Here is a 10,000-nt window from a genome sequence, read left to right as displayed (position 1 = left end):
GAATGCCCAGGGGCGTCGCAGCCGCCGTCCTCGGGGCCCCGACTCCTCCCTGTCCTCCTGTCCTCTCAAAAGACAGCAATCATTTTAACAAACATGAGGGGAAATTCAAAAGGCAAAGATGACATCATGCCTTACCTCAGCGCAGCTGTCCACCGCACAAACAGTGTGTCACCTTCCTTTAAAAAAAAAAAAAAAAAAAAATAAAAAAAAGAAAAACGGCGGGAAACGGGGGCCACGCACAGACAGGGCCCCCCCCCTCACAGCACTCAGTCTATTAGTCACTCACTCACTCACTCACTCACTCACTCACTCACTCAGTCAGTCAGTCAGTCAGTCAGTCAGTCAGTCAGTTCTGCCTTTCGACAACAGGGGGCAGTAGAGGTGCACCATTCCCGGAAGCACTGCAATACCGGGTCGATGCGTGGAGCGGACGGGGCAAGCCCCACTTCCGGCTCCCTGTTCCAAAAATCCGTTTAATATGTGGTCCCCTCCATGGGGGACGTATCAGATATTAAACTGATAAGAACAGATTTTTTTTTTTTTTTTTTTTTTTTTTTTCTAACCAGTCAGAGTTGGATACCCGTCACTTCATCAACTCGGCCAACCTTCACTCATCATTCCGGCTATTTCAAATTCAATTACAATTTTTATTTCAATCAATAAAATATTACAATTATAATCTCCTTAAAAGGATTTCAAACAAGACATTAACACACCGTTAAAATTCAGCCCATATCAGAGTTTAAAATTTAAATATAAAATACATAAACCACACCAGACATTCAATAAATAAGCAAATATTAATCAAAAACCATTGAGTGTCAGTGGTTATTTTCAAAATCACCCCCAGGCTTAAAATCCCATTGCAAAGGGTTTCCGATCCTTGTGAACTTTATGGTGTGACACTGAAAAAAAAAACATTAACGCACCACCAAGAAAGGCACAGTATAAGGTGCGTGCGTTCACAACTCACGTGCCACACCGACCTTCCTGGATGGAGCTCGTACTCACCAAGATGTTAGTGGGGCTATGGCCGCAGAAGGCCCTTCCACCTTTCCTTGGCCTCGTGATAGCCCCACTGGATGATGTCCCGCTCCATCCTGAAATCCAAGTCCGCCACAATCTTTCGATATAATCCCCAGGCCCTCAAATCTGCCCCTTTATGGATGAGTGCCGACCTTGCATTCCAAAGTTCACGTTTGGTCATGCTGATCAGCAGCCACATCCGGGGCGGGAAGGGAGTCTGAGGACCTTGGGGCCACCCCATCATCACCTTATCGTAGGACAACACAAACTGCGGGTCTAGTTTCCTGCACAGGCCTTGCACTGATCTCCAGACCTCCCTGGCATACCCACAGTCCCAAAAGGCGTGCCTGAGGGTCTCCTCCTCTGAGCACTCGGGACGTGGGCAGCCTGAGTATCTGGTCAGCTTGTGCCTGTACAGTACATCCCTGACCGGCAGCTTACCATGCACACACTGCCAGTTCAGGTCCTGCAGCCGGTTATCCAACCCCTTGGGCTGGATCCTGGTCCAGGTGTCCTTCTCCAGGCCCAGCACAGCACGGGTTCCCCTCTTCACCAGCACAGCCCGATACAGGGCTCGGTGCCTGGTGAGGGTCCCTGGGGGGAGACCTGCCGGAAGAGACTTACTCCACTTAATAGCATGGTGATAGTGGGTCGGCAGCGTCTCCGCCTTGGGCCCGGCGTTGGACCACGACGTCAACAGACGTCTCATGGGCAGGGCCAGCCACAAGTGAACAAAATACTGGTGGGGGTGTTCTAGGGGAGCCACCAGACGTGCACAGATCTGGGAGAAGAACAGGCAGTCAAGCTTGAGAGGGAAGTCAGGAACATCCCTCCCCCCACTGTCCTTTCCAAGGTACATCACTTCCCTCCTCACATACTCATACCTGCCGCCCCAAACAAGGTTAAACACATCCTTAGTTAAGCCTCTCCGCATGAAGCGGGGCATGGGGAACACATGGGCGAGGTAGAGGAGGGTGGGAAGGATATCAACCTTCAAGGCGAGAACCTTACCCAGGAAGGACAGGGACCTGGCCTTCCACATCCCCATCTTCCGCCTGGCGATCGTCAAACGCTCTTCCCAGTTTACCCGGGCAGCACCTTTCGAAAGAAAGTTAACCCCCAACACCTTGAGAGGGCCGCCGCAGAGAGTGAGCCCCCCCGGGACGTCCTCTCTCGCCTTCCAGCTGCCAAAGTACTTGACCACCGACTTGCTCAGGTTAAGTGCAGCCCCGGAGGCCTTCCCGAACGCCTGCACCAAGCCCAGGGCGTGACCGAGCGCATGGTCCGAGCACACAAACAGAGTGGTATCGTCTGCGTACTGGGCCAGCTTTACCGTCAGGCCCCCACTCCCTGGCAGGATCAGGCCGTTGATACCTGGATGGGCACGGATGGCGCTCGCCAACGGCTCTATATATAGAGCGTAGAGGAGGGGGGAGAGAGGGCAACCCTGCCTCACTCCACTTGACTGGGGAACCCAATCACTGAGGGAACCATTAATCGACACATGGCTACCAACCTCAGTATAAAGCGCATGAACCCATCCCAAGAACTTAGGCCCAAAACCTAGCCTGCTCAATACCCCAAACAGGAAGCAGTGGTCCACTCGGTCAAACGCCTTCTCCTGGTCCAAGCTAACGAGTGCCAGAGGGACATTCCTGTCCTCAGCCCAGGCGATCGCGTCCCGAATTAAATGTAAATTCCAAGTCGCAGATCGACCCGGGACCCCGCAAGTCTGGTCACTATGGACCAGGTGGGTCATGGCCTTTTTTAGGCGCTCAGTTAGGGTCTTTGCTATGATCTTTGCATCTACGCAAAGCATTGTCAGGGGTCTCCAGTTGCCAAGTTCGGCACGATCGCCCTTCTTGTACAACAAAGACAAGACCCCTGACCGCATGCTCTTGGTGAGCATGCCCTGACGCTGCACGTCCTCAGCCACTTCTAGCAGCTCCGGCCCGAGGACTTCCCAAAACGTGGAATAGAATTCCACGGGGAGTCCATCGAGACCAGGAACTTTGCGCCGGTTCATTTTGCCTAGCACCTCAGTCAGCTCGGCTAGAGTGAAGGGGGCATCTAAGCTGTCCCTTGCCTCACTGGGAAGACTAGGTTTGAGTTTAGATAAAAACTGCTCCCCTAGCTCAGGTTCGGTCTCCCTTTTCTTAAAAAGGTCACCGTAAAAACATTTAGCAACCTCCAGCATCCGGGCCGAATCGGAGACCAGGTTGCCTCCTTGGTCCCGGAGGGCAGTGAAACACTTTTCCTCACGGGCCAGTTTCACCTTATTAAAGAAGAAGGCTGTACATTTCTCATTCTCCTCCCTTTCCAAAGCCCTGGCCCAAAACAAGGAGGCCGCAGCCGATTGCTCGTGCAGGCCCCTCAGCTTAGCTTTGGCTGCCTGCACCTCCTCAAAGTTAAAAGCCCCTCCGTTGTTGTGGCGGGCATACTCCCTCTGCAGCCTGGTCTCTAGCCGTTGGATTTCGTAAAGCCTTTTAGCTTTACGCTGGCCGCAATAGTGGATAGCTAGAGCTCTAACCCTCTCTTTTACGCTCTCCCACCATGCGGCCGTGGAGACGTAGGCTGCCTTACAGCCCCGCCACGCAGTAAAATGATCCAGGAAGAGAGACCTAAAGTCTCTCTCTTCTAAGATCTCCACGTTCAGCTTCCAATAGCCCCTCCCGAAGGTAGGGGCGTCAATGGAAACTGTGGCCTCGACCGATGTATGGTCCGAGTACCACCGTGGAGACCTCAAAACCTTCCTAAAAACAACAGAGGGCGAAGCTAAAATATAATCAATACGGCTGCTGGCCCCACGACTGTTGTGCCAGGTATGGCCCGGATCTGTGGGGTTGCACGTTTTAAAACCATCAGAGAGGTTGAGGCTGCGGATCAAATTCCTAAAATGTTTAGTGCTGACATCCCCTTTCCCTTCTAAAAAAGTATTGAAGTCCCCTCCTAAAATTATGTGTCTATTAGTGACACAAAACTGGGCCAGCTCCTCAAAAAGCGCAATGCGGGACGAGGCCTCCACTGGAGCGTAAACGCACATCGCCCGGATGTGCTGACCTCTCCAGGTGGCGTCCACTCCCAAAACCCTTCCCTGCACTACAGTGAAGGTACTCACATTCTCAAAGGCCCGGTCACCAAAAAGGATGCCGACGCCTGAAGAATGGACACCACCAACGCTCCAGCAGGACTTACCCCTCTTCCACGCTTGTGAGAAAAGAGCCACGTCCCGCTGGTCCCTGAGGTGGACTTCCTGCAAGAAACAGAGATTGAAAGGGGAGGATGTCAGTTCATCAAAGACCGCGGCCCTTTTGACTGGGTTCCTCAACCCTCTGACGTTAACAGTAAAAATTTTAAAACCAGCCATGGGGGGATTAAAAGAAGAATAAAACAATAAGACATTAAAACCATAAAAATTTTTAAAAACTATAAACCCTAAAACCAGCTATTAAGACCCCTGTTCCCCCTCCCCACTCATGCCCAGAATTTTCCCCAGCATGGAGTCCTCCAGGTAGGCCTGGTCGTTTGGTGAAACCTCCAGGCCCGAAAAGGTAATGTCCTCCTGGGGAAGGGCTGGGGACAACATTGACAAATTCCAACTTATATCTTCTGTTTTGGGGGCGGGGGGCGATACGACCTGTACAGGGGCCTCAGCTGGGGGCGCCGCCTCCTTGGGGGTACCTGTTGCCTCCTCTGCTTCCTTCCTCGTCTTCTTAGTTTTGTCCTTGGGGTCACCCTTCTTCTTCCTTTTGGTGACCCCGGCCCGGGCCTGCGGGGACTGCCCAGCCTGAGCCCGGGGCCCCTCAGCCCCCAACGGGGTCTTCACTGGGGACCTGGCCACTTCTTCCTGGGCCCCCACTGACCTCTCCTGAGGCCCCCCTGGCTTTGGGGCAGGGAGCAGCTCCCGGTCCGGCACCCGCCTCACCTGCCCACCACCCGCCAGAACGCCCGCATAGGAGCGCTGGGGGCAGACACGGGCCAGGTGCTCCTCGCTGCTACAGTGGCGGCAACGTTGGGGGCCCTTACAGTCCTTAGCCATGTGCCCGGGCTCAAGGCAGTTACGGCACTTAAGGTCCGGGCAGTCCTCCGCCTTGTGTCCATGGCCCTGGCACGACCGGCAGAAGGTAGGCTGACCAGTGTAGAACAGGTACCCCCTGTTGGGCCCGATGGAAAAGTAGGCTGGGGGATGAAGATATAACTGATAAGAACAGATACTACACTTGATCTTAGCCAAAAGGCCGAGAAGCGATACCCACAAATTGCGCCCCGCCGGGCGCCGGCATGCGGGATGCCGACGGAGCTGGCGCGGCTCAGCCCTCACCAGCCCCTCTGGCAGGTGTCGCCCGGCGAGTCCACGCGTGATCCAGGGAGACCACAGCCGCGCCACCGGGCACCTAACGCCAGCCGCTAAGCCGGGCCCAGTCTTCCTTTGACAGCAGCAGTGCAGCTCTGCTTGGGCAGAGCCTCCAAAAATACCATGAACTCATCGCTATCCCTCTCCACGGAAATCTTTAGTAAAAGGCGAAAGATTTATACGGGATGAAGAGAGACCCGAGTCGATATGGGGCCGCCGCCAAGCCCGTCGCCGTTAGCCGGGCCTGCGTGACGCCCCCGCTCGGAGTAGAATGCCCAGGGGCGTCGCAGCCGCCGTCCTCGGGGCCCCGACTCCTCCCTGTCCTCCTGTCCTCTCAAAAGACAGCAATCATTTTAACAAACATGAGGGGAAATTCAAAAGGCAAAGATGACATCATGCCTTACCTCAGCGCAGCTGTCCACCGCACAAACAGTGTGTCACCTTCCTTTAAAAAAAAAAAAAAAAAAAAAAAAAAAAAAGAAAAACGGCGGGAAACGGGGGCCACGCACAGACAGGGCCCCCCCCCTCACAGCACTCAGTCTATTAGTCACTCACTCACTCACTCACTCACTCACTCACTCACTCACTCACTCAGTCAGTCAGTCAGTCAGTTCTGCCTTTCGACAACAGGGGGCAGTAGAGGTGCACCATTCCCGGAAGCACTGCAATACCGGGTCGATGCGTGGAGCGGACGGGGCAAGCCCCACTTCCGGCTCCCTGTTCCAAAAATCCGTTTAATATGTGGTCCCCTCCATGGGGGACGTATCAGATATTAAACTGATAAGAACAGATACTACACTTGATCTTAGCCAAAAGGCCGAGAAGCGATACCCACAAATTGCGCCCCGCCGGGCGCCGGCATGCGGGATGCCGACGGAGCTGGCGCGGCTCAGCCCTCACCAGCCCCTCTGGCAGGTGTCGCCCGGCGAGTCCACGCGTGATCCAGGGAGACCACAGCCGCGCCACCGGGCACCTAACGCCAGCCGCTAAGCCGGGCCCAGTCTTCCTTTGACAGCAGCAGTGCAGCTCTGCTTGGGCAGAGCCTCCAAAAATACCATGAACTCATCGCTATCCCTCTCCACGGAAATCTTTAGTAAAAGGCGAAAGATTTATACGGGATGAAGAGAGACCCGAGTCGATATGGGGCCGCCGCCAAGCCCGTCGCCGTTAGCCGGGCCTGCGTGACGCCCCCGCTCGGAGTAGAATGCCCAGGGGCGTCGCAGCCGCCGTCCTCGGGGCCCCGACTCCTCCCTGTCCTCCTGTCCTCTCAAAAGACAGCAATCATTTTAACAAACATGAGGGGAAATTCAAAAGGCAAAGATGACATCATGCCTTACCTCAGCGCAGCTGTCCACCGCACAAACAGTGTGTCACCTTCCTTTAAAAAAAAAAAAAAAAAAAAAAAAAAAAAAGAAAAACGGCGGGAAACGGGGGCCACGCACAGACAGGGCCCCCCCCCTCACAGCACTCAGTCTATTAGTCACTCACTCACTCACTCACTCACTCACTCACTCACTCAGTCAGTCAGTCAGTCAGTCAGTCAGTCAGTTCTGCCTTTCGACAACAGGGGGCAGTAGAGGTGCACCATTCCCGGAAGCACTGCAATACCGGGTCGATGCGTGGAGCGGACGGGGCAAGCCCCACTTCCGGCTCCCTGTTCCAAAAATCCGTTTAATATGTGGTCCCCTCCATGGGGGACGTATCAGATATTAAACTGATAAGAACAGATACTACACTTGATCTTAGCCAAAAGGCCGAGAAGCGATACCCACAAATTGCGCCCCGCCGGGCGCCGGCATGCGGGATGCCGACGGAGCTGGCGCGGCTCAGCCCTCACCAGCCCCTCTGGCAGGTGTCGCCCGGCGAGTCCACGCGTGATCCAGGGAGACCACAGCCGCGCCACCGGGCACCTAACGCCAGCCGCTAAGCCGGGCCCAGTCTTCCTTTGACAGCAGCAGTGCAGCTCTGCTTGGGCAGAGCCTCCAAAAATACCATGAACTCATCGCTATCCCTCTCCACGGAAATCTTTAGTAAAAGGCGAAAGATTTATACGGGATGAAGAGAGACCCGAGTCGATATGGGGCCGCCGCCAAGCCCGTCGCCGTTAGCCGGGCCTGCGTGACGCCCCCGCTCGGAGTAGAATGCCCAGGGGCGTCGCAGCCGCCGTCCTCGGGGCCCCGACTCCTCCCTGTCCTCCTGTCCTCTCAAAAGACAGCAATCATTTTAACAAACATGAGGGGAAATTCAAAAGGCAAAGATGACATCATGCCTTACCTCAGCGCAGCTGTCCACCGCACAAACAGTGTGTCACCTTCCTTTAAAAAAAAAAAAAAAAAAAAAAAAAAAAAAGAAAAACGGCGGGAAACGGGGGCCACGCACAGACAGGGCCCCCCCCCTCACAGCACTCAGTCTATTAGTCACTCACTCACTCACTCACTCACTCACTCACTCACTCACTCACTCAGTCAGTCAGTCAGTCAGTCAGTCAGTCAGTTCTGCCTTTCGACAACAGGGGGCAGTAGAGGTGCACCATTCCCGGAAGCACTGCAATACCGGGTCGATGCGTGGAGCGGACGGGGCAAGCCCCACTTCCGGCTCCCTGTTCCAAAAATCCGTTTAATATGTGGTCCCCTCCATGGGGGACGTATCAGATATTAAACTGATAAGAACAGATACTACACTTGATCTTAGCCAAAAGGCCGAGAAGCGATACCCACAAATTGCGCCCCGCCGGGCGCCGGCATGCGGGATGCCGACGGAGCTGGCGCGGCTCAGCCCTCACCAGCCCCTCTGGCAGGTGTCGCCCGGCGAGTCCACGCGTGATCCAGGGAGACCACAGCCGCGCCACCGGGCACCTAACGCCAGCCGCTAAGCCGGGCCCAGTCTTCCTTTGACAGCAGCAGTGCAGCTCTGCTTGGGCAGAGCCTCCAAAAATACCATGAACTCATCGCTATCCCTCTCCACGGAAATCTTTAGTAAAAGGCGAAAGATTTATACGGGATGAAGAGAGACCCGAGTCGATATGGGGCCGCCGCCAAGCCCGTCGCCGTTAGCCGGGCCTGCGTGACGCCCCCGCTCGGAGTAGAATGCCCAGGGGCGTCGCAGCCGCCGTCCTCGGGGCCCCGACTCCTCCCTGTCCTCCTGTCCTCTCAAAAGACAGCAATCATTTTAACAAACATGAGGGGAAATTCAAAAGGCAAAGATGACATCATGCCTTACCTCAGCGCAGCTGTCCACCGCACAAACAGTGTGTCACCTTCCTTTAAAAAAAAAAAAAAAAAAAAAAAAAAAAAAGAAAAACGGCGGGAAACGGGGGCCACGCACAGACAGGGCCCCCCCCCTCACAGCACTCAGTCTATTAGTCACTCACTCACTCACTCACTCACTCACTCACTCACTCACTCACTCAGTCAGTCAGTCAGTCAGTTCTGCCTTTCGACAACAGGGGGCAGTAGAGGTGCACCATTCCCGGAAGCACTGCAATACCGGGTCGATGCGTGGAGCGGACGGGGCAAGCCCCACTTCCGGCTCCCTGTTCCAAAAATCCGTTTAATATGTGGTCCCCTCCATGGGGGACGTATCAGATATTAAACTGATAAGAACAGATACTACACTTGATCTTAGCCAAAAGGCCGAGAAGCGATACCCACAAATTGCGCCCCGCCGGGCGCCGGCATGCGGGATGCCGACGGAGCTGGCGCGGCTCAGCCCTCACCAGCCCCTCTGGCAGGTGTCGCCCGGCGAGTCCACGCGTGATCCAGGGAGACCACAGCCGCGCCACCGGGCACCTAACGCCAGCCGCTAAGCCGGGCCCAGTCTTCCTTTGACAGCAGCAGTGCAGCTCTGCTTGGGCAGAGCCTCCAAAAATACCATGAACTCATCGCTATCCCTCTCCACGGAAATCTTTAGTAAAAGGCGAAAGATTTATACGGGATGAAGAGAGACCCGAGTCGATATGGGGCCGCCGCCAAGCCCGTCGCCGTTAGCCGGGCCTGCGTGACGCCCCCGCTCGGAGTAGAATGCCCAGGGGCGTCGCAGCCGCCGTCCTCGGGGCCCCGACTCCTCCCTGTCCTCCTGTCCTCTCAAAAGACAGCAATCATTTTAACAAACATGAGGGGAAATTCAAAAGGCAAAGATGACATCATGCCTTACCTCAGCGCAGCTGTCCACCGCACAAACAGTGTGTCACCTTCCTTTAAAAAAAAAAAAAAAAAAAAAAAAAAAAAAGAAAAACGGCGGGAAACGGGGGCCACGCACAGACAGGGCCCCCCCCCTCACAGCACTCAGTCTATTAGTCACTCACTCACTCACTCACTCACTCACTCACTCACTCACTCACTCAGTCAGTCAGTCAGTCAGTCAGTCAGTCAGTTCTGCCTTTCGACAACAGGGGGCAGTAGAGGTGCACCATTCCCGGAAGCACTGCAATACCGGGTCGATGCGTGGAGCGGACGGGGCAAGCCCCACTTCCGGCTCCCTGTTCCAAAAATCCGTTTAATATGTGGTCCCCTCCATGGGGGACGTATCAGATATTAAACTGATAAGAACAGATACTACACTTGATCTTAGCCAAAAGGCCGAGAAGCGATACCCACAAATTGCGCCCCGCCGGGCGCCGGC

The 10,000-nt window shown here is 55.0% G+C and overlaps 11 non-coding genes and 1 pseudogene across 11 annotated transcripts; all 12 read right to left on the bottom strand.

Moving 5' to 3' along the window:
- Positions 1-376: 376 nt before the first annotated feature.
- Positions 377-567, bottom strand: LOC140584221 (U2 spliceosomal RNA). Its single transcript, XR_011986198.1, has one exon. It is a non-coding gene; the product is annotated as a U2 spliceosomal RNA (small nuclear RNA).
- Positions 568-5,145: 4,578 nt separating this feature from the next.
- On the bottom strand, positions 5,146-5,276 carry LOC140584236 (U2 spliceosomal RNA; annotated as a pseudogene).
- Positions 5,277-5,471: 195 nt separating this feature from the next.
- Positions 5,472-5,585, bottom strand: LOC140584427 (U5 spliceosomal RNA). The gene has a single exon (XR_011986389.1). It is a non-coding gene; the product is annotated as a U5 spliceosomal RNA (small nuclear RNA).
- A 432-nt stretch (positions 5,586-6,017) lies between these two features.
- Positions 6,018-6,209, bottom strand: LOC140584985 (U2 spliceosomal RNA). The gene has a single exon (XR_011986945.1). It is a non-coding gene; the product is annotated as a U2 spliceosomal RNA (small nuclear RNA).
- A 195-nt stretch (positions 6,210-6,404) lies between these two features.
- On the bottom strand, positions 6,405-6,518 carry LOC140584426 (U5 spliceosomal RNA). Its single transcript, XR_011986388.1, has one exon. It is a non-coding gene; the product is annotated as a U5 spliceosomal RNA (small nuclear RNA).
- A 436-nt stretch (positions 6,519-6,954) lies between these two features.
- LOC140584984 (U2 spliceosomal RNA) lies at positions 6,955-7,146 on the bottom strand. The gene has a single exon (XR_011986944.1). It is a non-coding gene; the product is annotated as a U2 spliceosomal RNA (small nuclear RNA).
- A 195-nt stretch (positions 7,147-7,341) lies between these two features.
- On the bottom strand, positions 7,342-7,455 carry LOC140584425 (U5 spliceosomal RNA). The gene has a single exon (XR_011986387.1). It is a non-coding gene; the product is annotated as a U5 spliceosomal RNA (small nuclear RNA).
- A 444-nt stretch (positions 7,456-7,899) lies between these two features.
- On the bottom strand, positions 7,900-8,091 carry LOC140584983 (U2 spliceosomal RNA). The gene has a single exon (XR_011986943.1). It is a non-coding gene; the product is annotated as a U2 spliceosomal RNA (small nuclear RNA).
- Positions 8,092-8,286: 195 nt separating this feature from the next.
- On the bottom strand, positions 8,287-8,400 carry LOC140584424 (U5 spliceosomal RNA). Its single transcript, XR_011986386.1, has one exon. It is a non-coding gene; the product is annotated as a U5 spliceosomal RNA (small nuclear RNA).
- A 432-nt stretch (positions 8,401-8,832) lies between these two features.
- LOC140584982 (U2 spliceosomal RNA) lies at positions 8,833-9,024 on the bottom strand. The gene has a single exon (XR_011986942.1). It is a non-coding gene; the product is annotated as a U2 spliceosomal RNA (small nuclear RNA).
- A 195-nt stretch (positions 9,025-9,219) lies between these two features.
- LOC140584423 (U5 spliceosomal RNA) lies at positions 9,220-9,333 on the bottom strand. Its single transcript, XR_011986385.1, has one exon. It is a non-coding gene; the product is annotated as a U5 spliceosomal RNA (small nuclear RNA).
- Positions 9,334-9,777: 444 nt separating this feature from the next.
- LOC140584981 (U2 spliceosomal RNA) lies at positions 9,778-9,969 on the bottom strand. Its single transcript, XR_011986941.1, has one exon. It is a non-coding gene; the product is annotated as a U2 spliceosomal RNA (small nuclear RNA).
- Between the last annotated feature and the right edge of the window lie 31 nt (positions 9,970-10,000).

The sequence above is a fragment of the Paramormyrops kingsleyae genome, unplaced genomic scaffold, assembly GCF_048594095.1.
Source record: "Paramormyrops kingsleyae isolate MSU_618 unplaced genomic scaffold, PKINGS_0.4 ups31, whole genome shotgun sequence".
Lineage (NCBI taxonomy): Eukaryota > Metazoa > Chordata > Actinopteri > Osteoglossiformes > Mormyridae > Paramormyrops > Paramormyrops kingsleyae.
Note: the sequence above shows the minus strand (reverse complement) of the source record. Positions and strands in the feature narration are given on the sequence as shown.